Source organism: Mustela erminea, chromosome 1 (genome assembly GCF_009829155.1).
Source record: "Mustela erminea isolate mMusErm1 chromosome 1, mMusErm1.Pri, whole genome shotgun sequence".
NCBI classification, from domain to species: Eukaryota; Metazoa; Chordata; class Mammalia; order Carnivora; family Mustelidae; genus Mustela; species Mustela erminea.
The window spans coordinates 95,225,369-95,249,818 of NC_045614.1; the positions used below are offsets into that span (position 1 = coordinate 95,225,369).

Below are 24,450 nucleotides of genomic sequence, written 5' to 3' on the forward strand. Positions count from 1 at the left end.
ACCTGGGAGGATGCACCTGTTTTTCCAAACTTCACATCCAAGCTATAATCCAATTCTTGGGAACATCATTGCATTGATGCTCTCCCCTTCATTTCCATTGTAGTTCATGACTCTAGACCCCCATTTTCTCTCTCCTTCCTCTTCTTCCTTCAAATATTGCCCCCAAACCTTACTACCAGTCCCTTCTCCATTACACCTTAAGTGAACAGCCTCAAATGCAAATCAGAGGGGTTTTTTTGCTTATGATTTTTTAAAATGTTTTCTCACCATTTATAGCTAAACTTTTGTCAGACTTACTAAATAAGAAATTTCCAAAGGTCATAATGAAAGAGTTTTTAATAGGGATACAGATAATTTACAATTGAAAATACATGAGGAACAGACTGACATCGCCTAGAAGGATAGCTAAGCTGGGATATCCAAACTAATGAGATAAAAGACAATGCATTTTTAGTTATAACTGCAAAGTTATAAAAACTTCTCCAGCAGGGCTCAGCATTCTGTTGTTGAAAGTGAGATGGTAATGGATAATGTGCATGGATCTATTTAATGGACTACATTTAACAGTTCACACTCCTCACCCAACTCAGGATTGTACAGAATATGACTTCAACATGCCGTTCTAGCTTTATCTCCTTTGCAGTCAACCCCCAAACAGCTAGGTTCTCTCCTATTTCCTATAACAGCTCCTTCATTCAGACTTGCTCACACTCTTCCAGTCATTTGAAAATTTCCCTCTCCAGGAACTTCACACCTGAAGTCCCTGGGGCTGACCAATTCAAAAAGAGATCGCTCTTCTAATTTCTTTCTTACCGAAGTATGAAATGAATTTGTTTAAAAGGTGTTTGTGATTATCATTATGTCTTATAAATAAAGAAGAACAAGGGGCTGTTAGTTTATGTTGGTCAAGAAGCAAAAGCAACAACTTTATACTGGGCATCAAGTACTTACACAGGAATAATTAATTTCCAGTGTTTTACCAAACTTAGTAAGGAAGATAAAATAATAAAACCAACGACATTTAGACCCCTGCTTCTACTAGGTGGGCCTTAGGTATATAATAAACAATGAAAAAAAGAGTACCAGCTCCTGGAATAACTACCCTGGGAAGAGAAACATTATGAGAGAAGTGAGCCTTGGTCCCAAAGTGGTGTCCCTGCTTCACTGGAAGTCATGCAGATGTCTCTGAAGGTGGAGAGTCCAGCAGCCACCATCTGACAAGAGCCCATCTGAGAGACCATCACCATCATGTCTGTCAGCAGCTACATCCATCCTAGACAAAATCCAGAGAATTTAGGGAGAGTGCAAGTCAGCGTCTACACTTCTTTTTGTATTTGCTGTACCCACAAAAATGGCATGTTTGGGTTTGGTTTTGTTTAAAGGTTCTGATCTTGAAAATGCTTGGTTAGAATGGGACACGTGAGTAGGTTAGGGACAATGGAGTAGTAGATTTCTTCCAGCTCCAACTCCCCTAGATAAACCTAGCAAACAGCTTCATTGACCCTTCCTCCTCCTCCTTCCAGGGAGTTTAGCACTTAGGTCCCAGGATGTCAGAGCTGTGAACACCCTAAATCCAGTCCCATCGAATCTGGTCTTTCATAGTCTGGTCTCTTTTCAGATAAGACATATTTGAAAACACATTTGAAAAAACATAGTCTTCCACTGAGGAATTCCCACTGAGCTATCTAATCCCTCCCAGCAGGTGCTTTGTGGTTTTCTTCCCTGCGGAAAGGAGGTGGAAAGGAAGATGGTCTGTTGCTTGACGTGCTTCCAGTAGGTACTGAGTGAGCGTTCTTCCCCAAAGCGTTTCATCTGGCCTGGTCAATTCTTCCTGTGATTTCTACAGTCAGCTCTATGCTTTACAAAGTGACACAGAAAGAAAACAAGTTAACTTTTAGCCAGAAAGGCAAGGAGCAAGACAAGTCTTCTTAGACTCCTTTTCTTTACCCAGCACTGGGTCCCTTGTGTATCTGTGTTTCATTTTGTTCATTCGAAATCCTCCAAGCAACCCCATGTGCTAATCTGAACTGTAAACTGAAGCAGAGATGCAATATACTGGGCTTCAGCAGAATTATCTCCAAAGTAGTGACTTCGTAAGTGAGTTCAAGAAACAGAGCATATATATCCATGGCCATTCTCTTTTCCTTCTCAGATTTGGCACCCCCACCAAAACCCAGCCCCTAAAGCCTCCTCACATGTGTATATGTGATGGCAAAGCACCAAATGAAGGTGCAAATAATTCATTCAGGAACCAAAGCCAATTCTCAATGACTCGTCTTAACAGAATTAACTGAATTTGCCAAATGCTCTGATGTTCTATAACTATAATTACACTTCATAATCTGTTGCAATACAGTCACTTGGAGACAGAAGTGCTGAATTAATTGTACAGTTTTGGGACCTCTAGACTTTCTCCGTTAAGACCAAGTTAATTTCTCAACATGGGAAGATTCATTCTTTTTGGTGCAGAATAATATCCGTAATAAACCCAGAGCATAAGTGAGCAGTATGCACAAATGGCTGCTATCAAACAGCTATGTGATCACACCCTAGGTCTGCTTAAATGCAATTTATGTCAAATACATTAACAGAGGATGTGATGAGTATTTGATTTGTTTTGGCTTTGTGAGGAAATAGCATAATTCCTCAAGGTTTTGGATATGTGTTTGTGATGAGGGAAAACTAATAAGTGGGAGTGCTCACCAGGACGGTTGTTTATAGGGTCTTCATGCATTTCCAGAAGATAAGTTTCTCTGTGGACACACCTGGGAGCTTTCTTGCCTGAGGCACTACAGATCAAGAGGCCATTGGACATGTGATGTTTCTGAAGACATCTCTTCATCCTTCCTGATTTCCTTGAATATGTGGACATCAATTAGACGATCCATGCCAATCCCTTGGCCTGATGATTTGACACCAAAATGTCTGCAAAGCAGGCAGGACTGTGACCTGACCGTCTGGCTGTGAAGGGCACTTTAGCTGATGACTTAACAAGACACTTGTTTCAGAACATTATTTTGGTGGAGACTGAGAAGTCACCCATGCACTGGCCAGCAGCTGATCAAGCCCCATCATTTCCCCACATAAGATTCAGGATGGTAAATGTTCTCACTTGTGGGTAATGCCAATAACCAAGAGGATGGACTTAGAACTAATTCAACATTCCATAATTTCTCAGGGATTGACCAATTTTACTTTAGATGATGTGTTATTTTTCAAAAGCTAACATCAATTTGGTTTGGTTTTATTGTAAGTGAGGAGTGGGGGATGTGTAACTTTGAACAAACCTAAATTATTCATGACCTCCTTTAAGTCAACTAGAACTAGTTTTTCAGATGCTGTCTACTGTTTAGATATTTTTCCATTGATGATCTTGAGTATGAATGCTAGTTAATTCTAGGACATTACACTGTGATAAAATTTATGTTATTTCTACTTATAAATTCTACTTAACTCTAAACAGTAAAGGTTAGTTTGTGTCAACAAAATTATTGATGAAAAAAATAAATCAGTAATAATATAGCCTTAAAAGTGATTTAAACATACATTATCAAGGAATCAATCATTCAAGTGTTACTCTTATCAGACATTTGTAAAACTCTTGGGACAGGTTAGTAATCAACACACTGTTTTTTATTATTTCCCCTGAAAAATGAGGAAATTAAGCTAAATATCTGATACATGGCAAAGGTCTGATATTACCATGATCTAGAGTTTTCTGGGAATGGCATGGTAGCATCCAGCAACCACAGTCAGGAGAGTGGAAAACACACCATCAGAGAGCAGAAAGAATGCTGGTGCTTTGAGGCATCCTCAGAATATACCCCAAGCCATGAAATCTTAGGTTTGAAAAATGGCCCCTTTTTAATGAACAGTGCTTTGACTGACAAATATCAGTACTCTTTTAAAAATGTAGAGTTTCATGTGTGATGAGTAAATATGCATGTATGTACTAAATAGCCAAAGGGAAATATGGAGACCTTCAATGTACTCCTAAACTTCCTGGATGGCCACAGCTCTTCTGAGGATTTTTCAGATGATGTAGTCAAACTTAGGATGAACTTAGTTTTTCTGTCACCTGGAATGAAATGGTTTGTAAGGCAAATTAATAATGCAGAGATAAGATTTCAGATGAAAATTTTGTATTGAGTGACTATTTTATGTATTTTTGAATAAGACTTTTAAAAATACTCTTCAAACACATCAGAAGCAGTCATTTATATAAAAAATAATTGTTTGCTTTTCACTTACCTGAAGGTTAAACTCCCCAAAACTTCAAGTACAAATGTAGCCAAGAATCCAGAAGTGAACATGACCATACTTCCATCCTCTAACAGTCCACACCAAGACTCACTTCTCCATCTCCAGATGGAGATTGGCCCATGCTAATATGTGCTGAGCACTAATTCACTTGGAGATCACATATTTATTTTCCTGGATTCCCCCTGGTAGACTGGGAGTGCTCTGAAAAAAAAGGACCGTGTCTTTTATCTCTTTGCCTAAGTGTGAGCTCCTGACATGGAGAAGGAGTCAACAGTTGCAGGAAGAAAAAAGAGGAGGAGGAGGAAGATGTGGAGAGGAGGAGGAAAAGGAAAGAAGAGGCCATACAAAGGAAAAATAGAACCACTTCTAGGTTATATGAAAATGGAGTATCACATTATGGAAAATTATGTGCCAGTGTAGGCAGAGATAGAAGAGAACAGGGACAGCAAACAAGAAAACCTATATGAAGCTGGTGAATTCTTCTCTGTGCTTTGTGATTTAAAACAGCAGCCCAGACCACTTGGGTAAACAACCCATATGGGACACAAAACTGAGCAGTCACTGGACACAAGAAACAAAGTGGGGGCTTAGGCATACATAAATATGAAAACATAGTTACTTAGATCTGAAATACAAGGACTGGGCTCAGACTTCTAACTGGGGCCAAGTTAATGGTGCTAGTTGACAGACTTAAAGAAGGGCAGAAGCAATAAGCCAAGAAGGTCACTATACTTTTATTTTCTGTAAATCTTCAGTTATTTTGATATTTGCTAAAAATATTATTTTCTTGAAATTGTGGTAAGGCCTGGAATTATAAAACAACTAGTAGATTTAAAGATTAAGGCAAAATGTTACTAGTTGGATTGTACAGAAACAGACAGCTGAGATGAGTTGAGGTACAAAAATGTTTTTCAATCAAAATAGAAGGATTCAAAGGCAGGAAGTAGGATTTGGCAGAAGGAGAAGTCAATGCAGCTCTAATAAAACCTTAGCCAACCCAGTGAAGGGATCTGGAACAAATAATGCCAGTCATTATTGCCCATGTCAGGTCAAAGTGGCTAAGTTGTATGCCCCAACTTTATTCAGTTATTCAGTTCAAGCTGTCCCATAAAACTTTGACTCGAGACAAAATCACTCTAGCAAAAGAAATTTTACTTCTTCCTTTATGATTAGGTAATTTATTTCTTTTTCTTGTCTGATTGCTCTGGCTAGAACTTCCAGTACTACAATGAATAGGAGTTGTGAGAGTGGGCACATTTGTCTTATTCCTGATCTTAGAGGAAAAGCTTATAGCTTGTCACCACTGCGTATAATGTTAGCTGTGGCCATATCAAATATGGTCTTTATTATGTTGAGGTACATTTCTTCTACACATAATTTTTTGTTTTATTATGAAAGGATGTTAAATTTTGTCAAATTCATTTTCTGCATCTGAGATGATCACCTGATTTTATCTTCCATTCCAGTAACGTGATGTATCACGTATATTGATTTGCAAATGTAGACTATCCTTAGGTCTTGGTGATAAATCCCACTCCATCAAAGTAGAAGATTGTTTTATTGCATCAATGAGTTGCTACTGACCTCTAGTGGTTATAAGATGATTAGTTTTCCTCCCCAAAAATCAGCCCTTGGACTGATTACTTTGTGGGGACATAGCAATACAGTCTTCAGGCCCCTCAACCACATAACCAGAAAACTTTATTGTTACATACTGTTAGGATGCCACAAGAGAAGTTCAGGCAGTGGGTAAAACATGAGACAAATATCTGGCTAATTTAAAACACAACAAATAAATTTCACAACTGCCATCAAAATTTGATAATACATCAAATATATTAGTGACCTAAAATAAGCCCAGTTGGTAGATAGACCCCATGTTCTTTGTAATATTTCAGGATCCTACTTGGTACTTCTTAGTATAAGTCAAGATTTGAATCAGAACTCAAAGAGTTTTCAACGCATCCTTACTTTATAGCAGCACTTAGGTCATCCATTTCCACAATCCCCACCATGTAGCACATGGTCTAATATTTAGCAGGCACTCAGTCAAGTTTTTGAAATATGTAAATGAGTCCACATAATTGCATATATCAAATGGCTCATCCCATAGGAAGAATTTTAACTGCTAATATTCAATAAGCACTTAGCTGTGTGCTGGGCACATTTGTAAGGATTTAACATGCATTCTTTATTCAGTTTTCATGACAATTCTATCACATAGGTAAAACCATTATCATTACCTCTTTTCAGATAAGGGAACCTGGGCAGGCTTCCAGTAGGATTGCACTTACTCCTGAAGTTAGGCATGACCATGTTACTTTCTTAGCCCAATGAAATGTGAGTGGAAGTGATCTGTCACTTCAGGCACAAGCTCTAAGAATCAATGCATAATTTACTACATTCTTTTCCCCCTTCCAAGGTGATCAGGGAAGCACATGTCAAGATGAACATCTGTCAGCCTGGTCCCTGAGTACCTAATGTAACAAATGCAATGATAGTGCTAAATTCTTTACATATTTCATCTCAATTAATTGTCAAAATATTGCAAGGTAGATATTATTATCTCTGTTTTATAATTGGGCATATAGCCTTGGAAACACTGCATAGTCTGACCTAGTCCCCCCAGCTGCTGAGTGGTAGAAACTGCAAAGTATATTCAATCATCATTTATCACTTGCCTGTTATTAGCCATTCACTGCATAGGTTGGAGAAGAATGCACAAAACTAATACTATATGTTCTTAATCAAGGAGGTTGCCATTTTACTTGGAAAGGCAAATAAAGATAAATAGCCATAAAAAAGGAAAACTGGTGGTCTGTGATATCCTGAATATTCAAAGAAAATTTTATGGGAGGGTAGGAGGGGCAATCAGTATTGGTGGGGAAAATATATTTATGTTTGTGGAAAATGGAGAGGGTATCTCAAGCAGAGCTAACAGCATAAGAAACATGGATAATGGCAGGAAAAAGAGCACTCTGGTAGGGAAAAAGATCAGGTTGGTTACAGCATAAGGTTCAAGTTGAAATGGAGCAGCAGGTAAAATCAGGCAGGGAAAAGCCCAAAGAGCATGGGACATGAGTGTCTGGGGGAGGATTTTTATTCATTTATTCATTTGTTCATCTGACAAAGAATTTCTAACCACCTGCAATATGTCCAGCATTTAATAGGGCTTCCCTCCACTAAGGAGGGGCTGTTGGAGGTGGTAACTCAGTGCCCAGCCTAGGACAAGAAACTCGCTAGCATCTGAAGGCAGAAAGAACAAAGTGGTGATTTTAAAGCAATATGTTGGCTCTTCTACCACCTATAGAGGTACTTACACACAGCTGAGTCACCAACCCCACCTTCAAAGAAGGTTATTAGAGACCTCATGCTAAGCAGCTCACAGCCTAAATGGATCCACTGCTGGGAATGCTGTTTGGATCAAGTTTGTGCCATGAAACTAAGATGGTAATGTCTACTTCCAGGTCAGGAGAGGAGGAACCCTGCCAAGGTGTGTATCCCCAAGTGGGAGATGGTAGGGGAGACTTGCTCCCCTGCCCACTAGGCTTGCTTTGCTGCCCACCCACTAGGTGCTTGGGTACAATACCTGTGGCTCAGTTTAGGGACTGACTTGGAGTTGGCTTTCAGAGAGTATCCCTGGAAATGAGACTAATAACTGTACCTTCCCTTGAAATCACTGTGCTGAGCACTTTGCATTACTTCATTTAATTCTCACTACACTTGGCATGGTCATCTTCCAGATGTAAAACCTGAGCTTCTGAAAGGTTCAGTAACTTGTCCAAAATCAAACAGCTAGTGATTGGGAAAGTGATTCTAAACTGATTTCCTTAATCATAGCATATGAAATTGAGCCTGTGCTTAAAATTCCCCCTAGTTATGGTCTAGAAAAGAAATTGTCTTCCTCCAGACAGATGCCAGAAAGCCTTGAAAGTCTCAGAAGAATAGTCTTAAATTACAGAGATACAGACAGAGCATATTTCAGTAGAGATGTTTGGGAAATGAGTAAGTAGAAGATGAGGAAGTGTTTCTCTCTAGTTTCATGACTGAGAGCTCTGGTATGGAACTCAGAAATAATAGTCACAGAAGTAGGTGGTAGGAGTTAACATTGAGGATCTACTACATGCCAGGCATTTGCCTAAGATAATGAAATTAACTCCAATATATTGGGAATCACAATACATGTAAACAAATTATATCATTACCTTTACCAATTAATTGATGGAGACTATAAAACTTTCTAAAGACCAAAACAAAGTGAAACCACAAGAAAGATGAAAAGTAAAGGAATCAAAAAAGATACAGCATAAAAATATTACCAAAAAGAAAACAAAGGCAAGCAGTTTTAATTGCATCAAAAAAATTTTTAAGATGAACAAAAGTAAGGAGGAGCAATATAATAATAAAAGGAACAGTCAAACAAAAAAATGTGTGATAATAAAGGCAGCAAATATGCATCTAATAATATGGGCTCTAAGGCAGATTTTCCAAAGCTGGCTGCAAAAATACCTCCCATCCTACATGTTCTTTTTCAGTATGACCCTGACACTCCTTATCAAGAGGTAGAGGCTGATTTTTCTGCCCTTAAATCTGAGTTGGCTTTAGTCACTGAGTTGAAACCAGTAAGACCCAACAGAAGTGACTCTATGAGACTTTTGAGGGTCAGAGGAATCCTTGCAGTTTTCATCCTGGCCTCTTGGAATGTTTGCTCTTCAAAAACTCCCCCTTGGGGAACTCCCTCTCAGAACCCAACTGAAGGCCATGCTATGAGAAGGCCATGCTCCTAGAGGGGCCATGTGTAGGTGCCCAGACATTACCCACAGCCAATGAAGAAGCCTCCAGGTGATTCCAGCACTCAGCCACTGGAGTCAACCCCACCCCTTTGTGTCCTCACTACTGGAGCTCCACAGGTTGTGAGCAAGGACAACCCACCCCCAAAGTTCCCCCTTCAGATTCCAGACACAGAATCCATGAACATAATAAAAATGGTTCTTATGTTATGCCACTAAGCGTGCTCTGTTTTATAGTGATTGATAACCAGAATAAGCTCAAAGAACAAATCAAGTAAAAATGAACATAGCCTCAATATGTCTAAAGTAAAAAGTTATAAAATTACCAAAAAAACTAAAGAATTTATAATCACAGTAGGAAATGTTAAGATGACTCTATCAAAAAACAATAGATCAAGCAAATTTTAAAAATTATAAAAATAAAAAACAACCCAATTAGCAAGTTGCTCTAATAGATAAAAGGAAAATTCTGATTCCACAAAAGAAATAATATTCTCTTTACGAATCCAAATGCAACATTTATTTTTAAATAATTTTTTAAAAATTGACCTTAACTTTATATTAGGTTACAAGAGAAGTCTCAAATAATCTCAAAGAATAAAACCTATATAAAACGCAACATTTCTTGATATAACATAATTAAATTAGGAACAAATAATAACAAGATGATGAAATATAAAATAAGTGTTATATCTTTAAAACTCACATATATACATATATATATATAATTAATTCATTGTTTAAATTGTAATAGAAACTGAGAACTGTTTAGAACCAAAAACAATGAAAGTGCTACCTGGAAAACTAGTACGAAGAAGCTGAAGTACTACTTGACAGCAAATTTAAAGTTTGAGATGCATTCTTTTTCATTATGGAAAAATTAAAACACAAATAAGAGGAGTATGATGAATTCCTACTATCCAACTTTATCCATTATCCAACTTTAACCATTATTCACATTTAGCAATCGAGATTACTTTGAAGCAAAATATATCATCTCATTCCATCCATAAATCCTTCAGTCTGAATCTCTAAAAGCATCTCTTTCTTTTAAGCAAACCACAATTCCATCATCATACTGAAAACTAATAATTCCTTAATAATCTTTTATATTATTATATATTATATAATTAGGTAGCTAGTTAGTTCGAAACATGATTTTAAGCAAGGTCTTTATATTTTGTCCATATGTTATATTACATGTTCCTCGTAGGTATCTTAATCTATAAATTCAGCTCTCTCTCTCTTCTTGCTAATCATTTCTCAGTGAAGTCTGGTGTTTTTTATGCAGAATTTCACACAGTCTGGATTTTGATTCTTTCTCCATGGGGTCATTTACCATGTTCTTTGGTTGCCTGAACTGCCTATAAACTATAAAATAGTTACATGTTGAGCACTAATTCAACTGAAGTTTAGATTTGGGGCAAAAACACATCATAGATGGATATGTGTGCTCCCAGCTCTTCAATTCAGGATACTCTGGAAGCCACTCAGTGTCATTGCCCCCCTCTATTTGACCGTCAAGATCTGGAAAATGATGATCTCCTTGAGATTATGTCACTCTTTATTAACTATAATTATTCTAAAAAGAGCTTTCCCTCATCAATTATTTAGTTACACTGAGGAATAGTTTTTATAGGAAAGGCAGGATAAATACTGATACCTTCCCTTTTTAAAGGGTTTTCAGAATAACGAGTTGATATCCTAATATCAAAGATTACCATGGAAGATATTTTTAACATCATTATGAGTTCATGGATTTTAATATACATGATGTATTTCAATCCACCGCCGATATTTTTCTTTTTGATAGCGTATTGTCCCATCTTTGGCCAGTAGGAATGAACCCCTTTAATTAAGCTTCAGGGTCCTATTGTTATGACCCTGGTAGTCTTTGATAGTGTCTTTGTTATCTATTGTGACAGATGTTCCAAGCTAATTTTGTACATTTTCTGCCCCAGATCTGGACTCAGCCATTCTTCAAGAAGCCCTGATTCTTTTCAGAGGGAATGATATTTAGAGAAATGCATTTTTAATGGATGGATTAGAAATAAATTAGTTATGTGGTTATATAAAGAAGCTAGAAGCAAAAATTGTTTTAGAAAGAAATAGGAGAAAATAGTAAAGTTAAGGGCAGAAATTAGGAACTAAAAGATGGTTCCTTGCAAAAACTTATCAAATTAGTTTAATAATACTAAAATAGATACACTTTTAACCAGAACCTTAACCAGACAGAGCACAAATGAAAAGGCAGAAATAAGCTGTATTGCAGAGGGGGGAAAAGACAAACTTACATCTATAATCAGCTAAAAATTATAATTTAATATTATAAATAATTCAATTCAATATATGGGTAAACAGATATATTAGAAATTTCCTAGGAAGAATCTAAAAAGAAAAAAATTGAAGAATAGGAAACAAGAAGAGACCAAAACCCATAAAAAAAATTGAATTGGAAGATGAAAGGCTTCCCCCTACTCCCAAAGACCCGGAGCCAGGGGCATGTGGTCCAAATGTTAAGGAATGTGTGAAGTGAGACTTTAACTTGTCTGTTACCATGTCCCTAGGACTAGAAGAGGGCCTGGCATATAGTGAGTATTCAAAAATATGTACTGTGTAAACAATATTCCTCAGAAATAAACTGTCTCAGAGAATGGGAAAAAACATAGAATGATGGAAGTTAAATTATGAAGCAGGGTAAGAATACTCTCAGTATGAAGGAAGAGAGGAGATTATAGATCAGTCTCATTTATAAAACCAGATGGAAAATTCTTAGGCAAAATAGAATTAAATTGAATACAACACTATATTATGATAAGACAGGGTATACCCTAGGAATGCAAGGAAATCTGTTAATACAATATACATACCCCAATACCAGATTCATGAAAAACTATGCAATCATCTCAGTAAAGGCAAAAAAAGATTTGAAGGCACTCAATACTTATTCAGTTCTAAAAATAACTTCTAATAAAATAGAAACAAAATATTTCCTTTAATCTGAGATAGAGCATTTATCAAAACCTAAAAAAATATATATTCTTAATAGTGAAATATTAGAGGTTGTCCCTTTAAAATCAAGAACAAGGCATGAACAGTTACATCATTGCACATACCCACATTGTATTGAATATAGCAATTCAATTCTAACACAAGCGTAAGAACTGAGATGAAGAAGCAAAGCTGTCTTGTGATGCCTGGGTGGCTCAGTCGGTTAAGGGTCTGCCTTTGGTGCAGGTCAAGGTCCCAGGGTCTTAGGATTGAGCCCCACATCAGGCTCCTTGCTCAATGGGGGTCCTCTTCTCCCTCTGCCTGCCACTCCCCCAGCTTGTGCTCTCTCTCTCTCTCTCTCTCTCTCTCTGACAAATAAATAAATAAAATATTTTTTTAAAAAAAGAAACAAAACTGTCTTTATTTGCAAATAAGAGAATTCAGCAAGCTTGCTAGAGACAAGATTTATATACAAAAATCAATTGAAATTCCATACAATTGTAATAATCAAATAGAAGAGATGATAGGAAAAGGTTCCATTCATGATACCAAAATATTAAACTCTGTAAGGAATCTTGGGATAAGTAGATGTACTTTATGAAAAAACAATTATAAAATATTATTGAAGTAAATTAAAGCAGGCCTGAATAAACAGAGATACTCCACATTCATAGATAGGAAGACTTAATCTCATAAAGATGTCAAGTCTTCCCCAAAGTAACCTATAAATTTAATGTAATTCCAATCAATATCCCAACAGGGGCTTTATTTATGGAATGTGACAAGTTCATCCTTAAATTCACTTGGAAGAGTAAAGAGCCAAGAAAATCAATGATTCTTTTGAAGAAGAGGAGCAAGGTGGGTGGGTGGGAAGAGGGTGGGACTGTGGGCTGGTAAAGGGGCCAAAGAGCCAGGTCCATGCCTTACGTGAGATCAGATTTTTCCATAAGGCCATTATAACTAAGAAAGAATGGTACTGGTGCCAAGATGGACTAGTAAATCCAACTCTGTCACTTATTAGCTGTGTGACCAGGAGCAAAATTTTTAGCCTCTCTGAACAATTTCTTTAATCTCATCTGGAAATTTAGTTTTATAACATCTACATCATAGGTATGTTATATAAACTATACATATATTTTTAAAGATTTTATTTATTTATTTATTTATTTATTTGTCAGAGAGAGAGAGCGCACAACCAGGGAGAGTGGCAGGCAGACAGAGAAGTAGTCTCCCCACAGAACAAGGAGCTAGATGCAGGACTTAGTCCCAGGACCTTGGGATCATGACGTGTGTGGAAGACAGATACTTAACTGACTGAGGCTTTCAGGCATCCCATATATATAAACTATATAAAATAACTGACATGAAGTGGTCAGTTCAGTAGGAAACTGTAGGGACATATTAAAGGGTATTTAGATAAACATCTAAAACCCAAAAATAGAATTCAGCTGTAACAAAACATTAATTGGGAAAATTATACTTCCAAATGTTCTGGCTTCACCTAGTCTTCATAGTCCCTCTTTGCTCTACTGTTAACCCGTGTTTAAAAAAAAAAAAAAATCTTGAAGTTTCTGAGCCAGCCACTCACTTGCTATAAGGTCTTGACCACCATTTTGTTTCTGATGCTGGTCTGCACCAACCACAACTCCTTGTTCTCCCCTGAATCAAGAAGTTCTCAAAGGTTTCTTTGCCCTGGGCACAAAAGCAGAGGGTTCAGTAAATTCCTTGGTCCTATCCCAGGACCCCAAAGATAAAACCTTCACAGAGGAGGATCACACAGCCCATCTTCCCTGCAGCTATGGACCAATAAAATGTTCATAGGGATATTGCCGTCTAACTTGAACTAGCAATAACTTTCGTAACACTAGGAAATATTGCATGAAACTCTTAACAATGGTTAGAGGTAATTTGATTTGATATGGGGTTTTTTTGCCTGTATGTTTCCCAAATCTTCTATTTGTTACAATTAACATATTATTCTATAAACAAAAACTTAAGAAACTTTGGAGGTATCAACAATACCAGATGATATCTTTTTAAAGGGAAAAAATATATTACAATAGTGTATCTCTTCCTTGCAGAGACAACCAGTTTTGTCTGAGTTTCGTGGGCAGGGTCTGGTCCACAGCCCAGGCCCCAGATTTCATTACTGTTGTTGCCTTCCATTTCTTGAGACAAAATTTACCTCCTCACCAGAGTCAGAATTAGGTCAGAGAAACCAATACTTTATTACTAAGGAACAAGAATTATAAATGGTTTCTTTTCATTGTGTGAGTTGAAAATCTCTTGCATGGGGCATGTGTGCCTTCAAGAACACAGAATAAAACTGAAGTTATTAACTCAGAATATCCAATTAAAACTGGGCAACAACTAACCCTTTCCACTGCCTCTCTGGAGCCAAAAATTGCTTTTTAGAGCTCTGGTTCTCACTAAAGGTGATAAGCAGGGCTCTACCAAACCATCTAGGTTGGAACCGCTAGACCCCAGAGGTCCTGAACCCTTTTTTCCACCACCACACACACAAGGGTCATATGCCAAGAATACGCTCTGATTCCATAATCAGAAGCAGCAGCAAGATAAAATAGGCTGTGGTTTATAGGTAATTCCTAGCAATTCTTTCTTCTCCCCCTCAAAAAAAAAGCACATTAAAGGGAAATAAGATAGGTTTTAAAGGGAAAACATTGAAACTGCTCTAATTTTTAAATAAATTAAATTGCTCAAAACGTTGTGGTTTTCTTGTAGTAATCATGACTGTCCTATGAGCAAAGGTGAGGGCTAATCTACATACATGGCCTCAGAAGTCAACTCCTCTAGGAATGCCACCTTCCACTGGCAAGAACAACACTTCTCTTCCCAGCACTCCCAAATTTCCAGGAGCCTTCTCTTTCCCCCTACACTCATGGTCCTGCTGGCCACTGCCAGTGGGCACCACACATTTTTGTGTTGCTTGGTAACCCTCAACACAATGTCTAAATTTCACAAAATCATTCCTGAAGTCTGGAAATCAAAATCCTGTCTGGGTTGAGTTTAGGGCTTCCTGGTAAAAGAGGAAACAGGAATCTTTTGGTTCGGTGGCACTTTTAAAAAGAAGTTTAATTGAAGTCTGAAATGTTGCATAAATGGAAGATACAAGTTTTAATTGAAAAATAATTATAACCACTTAATCATTTTTAAATGAGGGCTGTAATTGCAGTCAGAGCACAATAGCCACATACAGACATTGAGATTTCCGCAATAAAGCAGGGATGGTACAGCTTGATTTGCTAATAGCACTTCCACTTCTCCTCCCTTTTGTCTCAAAGATTAATTCAGGCAAGGGCTATTAGTGCTGTTAATTGGTTCTGCAATTTAGACCTTGTGCCTGTGAATGAATGACTGATATGGCCGCTCAACCAATAAATGCGAGCACTTCGTCAATGCTCCCCATTGTCCGGCAGGGCGTCCGGCAGGGCATCCTCCAGGTGGCCCAGCCCCCCTCCCACCAGTCCTTGGGGACAAAAGGCCCAGGGCCTGCCTCTTCTAGGTCACAGCTTCGGCAGGACCAGAGATGGGTCGACAAGATGCCTTTGAAATGAGGCTGACTCACTGAAGCTAATGGATATTCAGTGAGCGCTCTTCCCAGCTCACCAGAAGGAAGATGGTCTGAACTCTGCTTTCACTGTGAGGCGGTGAAGGAATAGGAGGCCCAGTTGTTCTGAAGCTTGGCAAAAGAAAGCACCAACCGTACCATTAGCTTAAAGATAAATATACCCCAGAGCTCAGGGAGAAAACCTTCTTTAATTGCTGCAGCACCTTCTTGGCATGGGTACCACATCCCCAGGGAGGGTTTGGAGCGTTATCGGCCCAATGAGGGACCACACTAACTGTGCCTCCCCCTGAGGACTTCGGAGATAATTGCAAGTTGAAACACCACTGAGGAGGCATCCTGATTGACGATTCACTCAGCAGGGGTCATTTGCAAAGCCACACTAGATTTCACTATTCAGAGGAATTTCTGTGCCCTACAAGAGAGCCCCTACTCCACAGCAGCAGGCCTTCCCTCGCTGTCACAGACATTCAGATCAGTGCTTTTCAGAAAGAAGACTTTTGCAGGCAGTGGCCTACCTGCCCCTTCAGCCTCCTAGAATAATAGTCTAAGGCCAGGAAGTGCCAAAGCAGATGAGAGCGTAGAACGTGTTGAATAGGGAGAGGGAAGTGAAGATGAAAGGGTCCTCCAAGACACTTGCCATTGAGCATGGACGTCCCTTAAACTCCAGCAGGTTGTACACTGAGGGTTCACAGCTTCACTTCTGCCCCGGGGAAAACATCAGTGTTCAGTGTGGATCCTATTCACAAAGTGATTCTTCTTTCCAAATTAGAAGTTTAAAATCTCTTCTATCCATGCAACAGAAAGTGTACCATATGGGAAGAAGGCCCAGGGTTCTTCTGAGATGAGACGGAAGGACACCACAGCACCAAGAAGCAGTTTCCGGAATAACAAGTTACTGACAAGTTTCCAGTCACACACTCTGATGTTTAAGAAAGCAAGTTTGTCTGTTCTTTAACAACTGAGTGTAAGTTCTACTTTGAGCCATATTGCACTCGATGACAGAAATTTGGATCCTCATTCCTTATGTTTTCCTGAATGTGGAAGCCAAACTTGGGAGCTTATATGGTACCAAAGCATTAGAGAAGCACTGTCTGTAGAAAATTTAAAAGCAATAATAAAATCTATTCAAAATCAGCCTGTTTTTAAGTATTATCATGTACAATTCTATATAATTTATGTCAATGAAAAAATTCTTCTCCAAAAATATTTTTTGTTGGTTTAATGTTTAAACAATCGCTATGGTTACCCTTAAGTATTAATAATATATACATGGGCTTCAAATCAGCACATTTTCATTACTTCACTTTCAATAAACTCTTTTTTTTTTAAGATTTTATTTATTTATTTGAGGGAGAGATAATGAGAGAGAACACAAGAGGGGGTAGGGTCAAAGGAAAACAGACTCCCCACTGAGGAGGGAGCCTGATGGGGGACTCCATCCCTGGACTCCAGGATCATTACCTGAGCCAAGCCAGTAGCTCAACTGACTGAGGCACCCAGGCACCTCAATAAACATTTTCTACATAGAAGTTAACTTCAAAAAGTACCTATGGATTCAGCTCCTGCACTGTATTTTGCAAAACATACTGGAAGGAAGGAAAATCCTGAGCTTTACCCTCATGATTACACTGGGCCCCTACACCAAACTGAAACATGATGGAAAGAGCTGGAAATGTCTGCACAGGTGTTACAACGACCCCCTCACGTAAGGATGTGCCAGAAGACAGCAAGAGATGCGGAGACACACAGAGCTGGTCTCCAGAAACCTGGTTGCTGCCAACAGACCAGAAACCACCATTCTAGTCATCCTCCCAGGAGGAGACTTTGAACTAGCTCCTTGGTGAAGAGAAAACTGATCATAGAATCCATCTGCATATGCTTAATAACATTTCAATTTAACGGTCCTGTTAAAAAAAATAAATAAATAAGTTCAGTCTCATTAACAACCCCACTTTAGTCTTTCTAAACATCTCCCAAGCTTGTTTCAAATAGATCCGAATGCCTGGACTTCCAGAATCCATGAGAGAGTCCTGTGGAGAGGTAACAAGGTAAGCAGCACCTGCCCCCACTCGAGGCCACATTCACAAACTTACTTCTTTCTAAATAAGCTTCATGCTACACTCAAACTCATCTTTAAAAACAAAAACAGAAACACCATAAAACCTCAAGTTGCACAGAAGATAAGAATTTGAAAAGTATCTAATCTGAAACTGTAATTGGAGGCATTAATCTTTTTAATTGGAGGGTAAAGACCTCTGCCCACCAATCTGACATTAATTTCACTAAAAGAAGATATTAGAAACACAATCTTGTAATGGAATTATTAATCTGATAAAAATTTTACTCACCACCATGAACAAGCAAACCAAAGGAGAAGAAATAAAAATGTCCACAAATACAAGAAAAGGTACTCACTGGGGGACAATAACCAAAGCATTCCAAGTTAAAATGGGACATCATGTCTGTCTATTCTCTCCTGAAAGTAATAAGAATATTGATAATCCTTAGTTTTCAAGGCTATGGAAAATTATCAACAAGCGTAATTTTTTTAGCAAATGTATAAGCTGATCTAACTTTTTGAGAGAACAATATGATCAAAATTTTAAGTTCTTTTTTTTATGTTTATACTACATATTTCACTTCAGGGAGTTTTTCCTAAGGAAATAATGAAACAAGTGGGAAAAGATTAATGTCCTAAGAGATCATTGTTCTTTCTAATAAAAGACATTGACAACTAAACATATGTTGATCTGGAATTGATTAAATATAATATAGTCACACGATGGAATCCTATGCAGTCTTTTAAAAGATTGAGGAATATTTTTATGTAATGACATAAAAAATTATTCCATGATATATTAAAAATTTAAAGGTTACAGAATACTGGAAAAGACCAGTCCAATGAATAGGCATGACTGTAATTCAATTTTATCTTGGGCCTTTTCTCATCACTTTAAAATTTGGTCAGTGTGTGTAAATATTCTTTGAGACTAGAGGACAACAACTGCAGGCCCCTGATTTTTCTGTTCACTCTTGGTTAGACAAATCTGCAACCACTTTAAGTTATAATTACTGTCTCAGTCCAATGGTTAGTCCATGATATTAATCAAAACTCCAAACTTGCTTTAATATCATTTATGTGTGATACCTATTAAGATATTAGTCATTTGTCTGTTAGCTTTTCTCTTGATGTTTTACTATAAAGTAAATTTGTTTCAGGTCAGAAGCCCATTATTACAAAGGAGGATGGGATTGTCTTCTTTGCTCTTCCCCACACAGAACTTCCCTTCTCCTCACTCCTCTGGCACCCATCCTTCCCCAAGAAGAACTGTCAGCTAAGTCTGGCTCCTTGGGGTAGGACAGGAGGAGGGGTGAGGGGATAGGGAAGGGCCTTATTTGAACTCGTCTAATGGTAAACTCCTTGCTCAGTCAAAAACATTGAATCAGAAACAATAGAGCAATGGGACACCAAAGAGAATCTAATCTGAAGTCCACGGGGAGTGTGGGGCTATCGGTTTAGCTGGCCCAGCTCTGATAGAGGAGGGACAGAGGGAAAAAGGAGCAGAGGAAAGCCCAAGTGGCAAGATAGGACTAGACAGTGGTTGGGAGATGAAATAGAATGACCTGTGCTAGAAACAGTAGGTAGCTCTGGGAATTAGGAAAGAGGGAGCATAGAGAGTGGGTGAGGAAGGGAAAAACCATAACCACCGCCCTTATTCTACGTTACGGGCATCACCACCTCCTGAGCAGGCTGTCTTGTTTGTCCTGGAACAAATCGCACCACTGAGGCTCAGAGAAGTTAAGTCAACAACAAAGCAAGAAGTTAAGTCCAGGACTCCTGATTCCAAATCCCTTGTTCCTTCCACACATCAATGGTTCCCAAACAACCCACAAAACCAGTATCAGACTGGCTGCTCAGAATCACCTGGAGAACTTTTGAAAACGTCATAATCCATAATCCTTGGCCTCATCCCAGACCTACAGAATCAGAATCCCTGGGAGAGAGGATCAAGAAATAGGATATATCCATAAGCTCCTTAGGTGATCCGGTGGTGCTGCCAAGTTGGGCAACTAATATACTAGGCGTATCACATTACCTCCAATATATATCTGTAGGGCGGGGGGGTGGGGGGAGGTGGGGAATGAACCATGATCTCCTGAGCACCTACTTCTTTACCTTATTATGAGCATCTCCTGTGTACTGCTTTAAGTATATCATCACAAGTTGTCCTTCCTTGACATGGTGATGAGATTGGTACCACCTCACACCAGTGAGGAGGCTGAGAGCAGTTATGTGATCTGTTAAAGAGCCCTTAACCAGTAAGTAGCAGAGCTGGGGCCTGGACCTCAATCTTGCTCCCAGTCTTTGTACCTTTCCACCCTGCTGTGGTGGGGAAGACCTTATGTTCGTAGAAGGAAGATGGAAAGATACAGCAGATGAAAGAGATAATTACAGAGCAACTTAGCAGACAGATCCGCAGTAGTGACTCAGACTGGGGGACACCTTGGCTGGGAGAGCAAGTGGGAGGGAAACTGAAGAACCGGTCCAGGTGCTGTGCCTATGGGTTCACCCAGCATCTCCAGAGTCCCTGCCCAGTGAAGACCAGCTGGCTTGGAGAAGCCTTTATTCCAAGAAGCTGGCTCCCTCTTGTGGCAGCGGCCGCTCACGGCGGAATGATCTGGGACCAAGCAATCTGGTAGAGAGCCCGTGGCGACTTGACTGTTCATTGGAATCACGGGGAAGCAATTAGAATATACCCATTCCCCAAGCCAATGAGGTAAGACTATTTGGGGAGACCTAGACCTACCGTGTCCCACATAGTACCTACTACCCACATGTAGCTATTGAGCCCTTGAAATGTGGCTAGTTTGAACGGAGATTTAAGTGTAAGATATACACTGGGTTTCACACACTTAGAACAAAAAAGAGAATGTGAAATAGCTCATTAATAATTTTACATTAACTGTAAGTTAAAATGGTATTTGGATATACTGGGCTAGGTATGTTCTTTAAATTAATTCACTTACCTCTTTTTACTTAAAAACGTAGTTACAAGAAAATGTAAAATTACGTATGTGGCTCACATTTGTAGCTCAGATCATATGTAAGATTGCCAAATTTAACAAATGAAAATGCTGGATGCCCAGTTAAGTTTGAATTTCAGATAAACACAAATAAAGTCTTTATTTAGTAAATTTTTAGTCTAAATATGCCCCATGTAATACCTGGGACACATTTAGACTAAAAATCAAATTCATTGTTTATCTAAAGTTCAGATTAAACTGGGTATCTCATATATATGGAGCTCCCGGTACGTCTATTGGACAACACCAGCCTAGATTCCTGCTACTGAGAATGTGGTCTGAAGAGCAGCAGCATGGGTCTTACCTGGGAGTTTGTCAGAAAGGCAGCATCGTAGACCTCACCCATAGCCACTGAACCAGAATTTCCAATTTAACAGGATCACACATGATTCATGAGGACCTCAGTGTTTTAGAAGCACTGATATTGAGAGCCACCAGTGACGTGGAGAGGTACAGGGAAAGGAAGGTGAGTTTGCCCAGCGCCCTCTGCCAAGGCAGACAGTCCTATATTTCAAACTCTGAAGCCACCCACCTCTCTCCTCCTCTATCCCCACCATATACAACACATAAGAGTTCTGTTGAATAAACAATGTGAGTATGTGGGTAAGTGGGTGGATGAATGAATGAATAGTGAATGCATCTTTGAGATAGTGAATAAATTCCAGAGCAACTAGGATGATTGAATGGCGAAATTCACAGTGACCTATGGACTCTGGACTTTGGAGGCAGATGGCTTAGAAAGAAAAGCCACCCAAAAAGCTATCCCTTCCTTGATCCAGGATGATCCCATGAAAGGAGGTGCACCCCTCCGGGCTCAAGTCTCTCCAACTGTAGCCTAAGAAGGGTGGGGAGCACTGCCTTCTCTCTCCAAGCCAGCTGACTTGGAACTTTTGTGGGACCTAAACACATAACCCCTTGCTCATCCAGGGGCCCCTCTTGGCCCCTGGTCTGATCTAAGTCACTGATGTCCTCTCAGAGCACACCCCAAATCACAGGAAATGTTTTAGATTTCCTTTAATTTTGTAAATTGGTCAGGTTTTAGTCAGTTACTTCTTTTTCTAAAATGGACATTTCTTTCTCGATTTTTTTTCTTTCACGTTATATACTATAATCTCCTAAATACCCAACAATAAACCCCTGCCTGCTTACATCACTTAGAATGGAATCTGTTTTCTATAACTAAAAGCCCAGGCTAATACAACCTTCTAAGTGAATCTCAAATCCATTTGCTTCTCTCCACTGGCATTGCCACTCCTTGAGTGCAGGCCACCATAACTTCTTGCATGGCCCACTCAAGAGTCTGCTCGATTACCTGCTGTTAGTCCTCACCCACTAGTCAATTACATTCTCCATGTGCAACCAAAGTAACCCTCTAAGATGCAGATGTGATCATGGCTCTCCCCTCCTTAAACCTTTCATTGATTTGTCTTTACCCTTGGATTGGAGTCTAAAATTCCTAATGAGACTTCAAGACCCTCCATGGCCTATAAGGCCTCCATGTCCTGGCTTCTGCCCAGCCACTCTCCCCCTGTCTACCCTGCCTCACTCTGTGCTGCAGCCATTCCCAACCTCCCCTAGCTCCTGATCCCTTCTTCACTCCCAGGTTTTGCAAGAACTTCTCTCTACCTGGAATATTCTTTACCTGATTCTTCCCACTCTTTTAAGGCTCAGTTCCAATCATCCTGCAAGCCTTTATTAGTTGTCAGTTTTTTTCAGGAAATTTCCATAACTACAGAGGTAAAAAAAAATTCTCTGGAGTATCACTCTGTACTTCAACTACTTTTTCATTTTGGTAACTTCTTCTGTCTGTTTCCTGCCTCTAGACTTAGCTCTCTACAGAGCAAGACTATATCTGTGTTATTCACCATTGAGTCCCTAGCACTTCACGGAATGATTAGGACACTTATTAACTTTTTAAATATGTGAATGCTTTAAACATACTTGCGCCTAAATTGTACCTAATCTCTCAGTGCTTCAGTTTCTGCATCTGTTAAGATATTGAAGTTCCTATCTTACAGAGTTGTTACAAAGATTAGATTGGGCAATACGTCTAAAGTTGTTATAATAATGCCTGGTACAGTGTATGTGCTTCATAAATGTCAGTGGTCATTATTATTTCTCCACCTAGGGGTGCTCTGTGAGTTAGTATTGTGGAAATTGAGGAAGCAGCTGAGTTTGACATCTGGGTGTAGATGGTACAGAACAGGAACCGCTACAGGGGCACAGGATCCCAGAGGCAAAAGCAATGAGATCGTAAGACCCTCAGAAAAACACAGAACTCTTGAACAGGGCTTTGGAGACCCATGAGCTCCAGAATGAATAATAAAACCGGTCTTACTTAGATCTCAAGTGTTCTGGGTAACTGTGGCATATACACAGACATATATCCATACCCAGGAGAACAAGCTTTAGGCAAAAAGTAGTTTCATTTCAAACTGAGAAAAAAAAAATTTTTTTTTTTTACTCTATTCACTTCTCCTTCCAAAACAAAAACAAAAACAAAAAAACCCTGCAGACACAAATCTGACTCAGGCATACACCAAAACAATGTACCTTAGCCATCAGGATACTTGAATTCTCAACCTACAAACAACTCTGCTACGGTGGGTGGTGACATCACATTTTCCCCAAGAAGAGTTAAGTGTGTAAGTAATTTGCATGTGTGTAACTGTAGTGTTCATTCCAGGTACAGCTTGTCATGAAGGAGCAGTAGAGTTCCAATCTCTAATGAAATAGAAAAGTGCTTACAGCTTAAATGCCAGTTGTTTCAACTTCCCTCCTCAAGTTTTCAAAAATTAGAGAAGTTCTGTTTCTCAAAACTCATATTGCACATAAAAAGTGAATCTTGCAAATAACATAAATGTTCAACGGGGAAGGAAAGGTTAAGCAGACATGATACAGCTACATATAATAAAATGTGAAAATTTATGCTTGCAGTGAATTTTGGATGAAGTAAGAAATATTTTTTGATAAACACGAAGTTAAAAGAACAAAACATGATTAAAAACTGTGTGTCTAGTTTGATCTCAATTATGTAAAAAAGATACATATTCAAAGAAAGATGACTAGAAGGAAATAAAGCCAAAATGTTGGCCAAATGTTAACCAAAATAAAGCCAAATGTTAGAGGTAGAATCATAGTTTATCATTTTATTCTGTTTTTGTTTCTCGGATTTTTTAAAAATTTACTTTTATTTTATTTTTATAAAGATTTTATTGTACTTTTTTTAGAGCAGTTACAGGTTCACAGCAAAATTGAGAAGAAAATACCGAGATTTCCTGTATGCTCCCTGCTGCCCACACATTCACAACCTCCCCCAATGATCAACATCTCCACAGGGGTGTACATTTGTTACAAATGATGAACCTGCTTTGACACATGGTATTGTACACTTTCTGGGTTTAAACAAATATAGGACAACACACGTATCCACCATTATAGTAATATACAGAGTAGTTTCCATGCCCTAAAAATCCTATGTTCCACCTATTTGTCCCTCTTTGGGATCTTTAAACTCTTCTCTTTTTTTTTAAGATTTTATTTATTTATTTGACAGAGAGAAAGAGAGAGCACAATCAGGGGTAGCAGCAGTCAGAGGGAGAGGGAGAAGCAGGCTCTCCACGGAGCAAGGAGCTCAATGTGGGGCTTGATCCCAGGACCCTGGGATCATGAACTGAGTCAAAGGCAGACGCTTAACAACTGAGCCACCCAGACACCCCTAAATTTTTGATT

At 38.9% G+C, this 24,450-nt stretch overlaps 1 long non-coding RNA gene across 1 annotated transcript; it reads right to left on the reverse strand.

The window, feature by feature from the left end:
• Positions 1-344: 344 nt before the first annotated feature.
• LOC116584949 lies at positions 345-19,591 on the reverse strand. The gene is made up of 4 exons (XR_004283394.1): positions 19,373-19,591; positions 18,049-18,109; positions 2,704-2,925; positions 345-1,857 (listed from the first exon to the last, which is right to left on the reverse strand). It is a non-coding gene; the product is annotated as an uncharacterized LOC116584949 (long non-coding RNA).
• Positions 19,592-24,450: the final 4,859 nt, after the last annotated feature.